A 2,500-nucleotide genomic window follows, 5' to 3' on the forward strand; every position below is an offset into this window, starting at 1 on the left:
TAAATTAGTTGCTTATTCTTTTAGTCAATTAAAAGAATTTAAGCACATGGTATATTACTGGATTGTATTTTTCAATCCATAATATTAATAGCATAAAAAGAAATATAGAAAATATATTCTTGAACACCTCATATTTGAACGAAATTTTATAATAAATAAGAATCTTAGTATTCCCAAAAACAATAAAATTTCAATATTATTATTTCAAATAATATATACATTTAGAGGAACGTCTAGCATAAAATATTATTTTATTCTAGGATTGCCTTAAATGTAAAAAACCAAGAAAATAATATTGTTGTTATAATGAAGTAAGTAGTACGGGATGAAAAGATTGAATATTTATTATTAAGAAAATTATATTGGTGTTAAGAAATAATTATGTATGTTTCTTTAAAATAGCAAAAAGCTAAAATATAAAATAAATATAAATATTTTTATACAACCTCAACTCATATGGGACTACCCCCTGAATTTAAGCATATTAATGAGGGGAGGAAAAGAAACTAACAAGGATTTTCTTAGTAGCGGCGAGCGAAAAGAAAATAGTTCAGCACTAAGTCACTTTGTCTATATGGCAAATGTGAGATGCAGTGTATGGAATATCTTAATATCTAGTATGAGAAATTAACGATTTAAGTCCTTCTTAAATGAGGCCATTTACCCATAGAGGGTGCCAGGCCCGTATAACGTTAATGATTACTAGAAAGATATTTCCAAAGAGTCGTGTTGCTTGATAGTGCAGCACTAAGTGGGTGGTAAACTCCATCTAAAACTAAATATAACCATGAGACCGATAGTAAACAAGTACCGTGAGGGAAAGTTGAAAAGAACTCTGAATAGAGAGTTAAATAGTACGTGAAACTGCTTAGAGGTTAAGCCCGATGAACCTGAATATCCATTATGAAAAATTCATCATTATAACTGTGATATTTATAATATTATAGTAATAGTGTGCATTTTTTTCATATAAGGACATTGTAATCTATTAACATAATAAAATATTTATCAAAAGATCATTGGTGTTAAGTTTATTCAAATTAATTTGCTTTTAGCTTATTAACATAGAATAAATACTGATGATTTGATAAAGTGTTGATAGATTTTACATATATAATGCTTAAATTCTTTTGAATTTTACAATAATATTATTATCATTGATTTTAATATTAATTGTATGCATTTATATGATTAACAATGCGAAAGATTCAGGATACCTTCGGGACCCGTCTTGAAACACGGACCAAGGAGTCTAACATATGTGCAAGTCATTGGGTTATATTAAACCTAATGGCGAAATTAACTTAACTTTTATATAATGGGATTAATTTTTAGTGAAATATTTTACTATTAATTCAATCCCGGGGCGTTCCATATAGTTATGTATAATGATAATTTATTATTATTTATACCTCTAACTGGAGCGTACCTTGAGCATATATGCTGTGACCCGAAAGATGGTGAACTATACTTGATCAGGTTGAAGTCAGGGGAAACCCTGATGGAAGACCGAAACAGTTCTGACGTGCAAATCGATTGTCAGAATTGAGTATAGGGGCGAAAGACCAATCGAACCATCTAGTAGCTGGTTCCCTCCGAAGTTTCCCTCAGGATAGCTGGTGCATTTAAATATTATGTAAAATAATCTTATCTGGTAAAGCGAATGATTAGAGGCCTTAGGGTCGAAACGACCTTAACCTATTCTCAAACTTTAAATGGGTAAGAACCTCACCTTTCTTGATATGAAGGTTGAGGTTATGATATAATGTGCCCAGTGGGCCACTTTTGGTAAGCAGAACTGGCGCTGTGGGATGAACCAAACGTAATGTTACGGTGCCCAAATTAACAACTCATGCAGATACCATGAAAGGCGTTGGTTGCTTAAAACAGCAGGACGGTGGACATGGAAGTCGTAATCCGCTAAGGAGTGTGTAACAACTCACCTGCCGAAGCAACTAGCCCTTAAAATGGATGGCGCTTAAGTTGTATACCTATACATTACCGCTAAAGTACATGATTTATAATACAATTTCGGTTGGATTATAAATTTTGAAACTTTAGTGAGTAGGAGGGTACAATGGTGTGCTTAGAAGTGTTTGGCGTAAGCCTGCATGGAGCCGCCATTGGTACAGATCTTGGTGGTAGTAGCAAATAATCGAATGAGACCTTGGAGGACTGAAGTGGAGAAGGGTTTCGTGTGAACAGTGGTTGATCACGAGTTAGTCGGTCCTAAGTTCAAGGCGAAAGCCGAAAATTTTCAAGTTTTAATGAATTGTTGAGAATATATAATTATTATGTTTTCTTCATAGTAATTAAACACTTGAATAATTTTGAACGAAAGGGAATACGGTTCCAATTCCGTAACCTGTTGAGTATCCGTTTGTTATTAAAAATGGGCCTTGTGCTCATCCTGGCAACAGGAACGACCATAAAGAAGCCGTCGAGAGGTATCGGAAGAGTTTTCTTTTCTGTTTTATAGTCGTACTACCATGGAAGTCTT

General features: G+C 33.3%; 1 pseudogene; it reads left to right on the plus strand.

Moving 5' to 3' along the window:
* Positions 1 to 442: 442 nt before the first annotated feature.
* Positions 443 to 2,500, plus strand: part of LOC128923646 (large subunit ribosomal RNA) — a 4,771-nt pseudogene continuing 2,713 nt past the window's right edge.

Source organism: Zeugodacus cucurbitae, unplaced genomic scaffold (assembly GCF_028554725.1).
Source record: "Zeugodacus cucurbitae isolate PBARC_wt_2022May unplaced genomic scaffold, idZeuCucr1.2 ctg00000024.1, whole genome shotgun sequence".
Lineage (NCBI taxonomy): Eukaryota > Metazoa > Arthropoda > Insecta > Diptera > Tephritidae > Zeugodacus > Zeugodacus cucurbitae.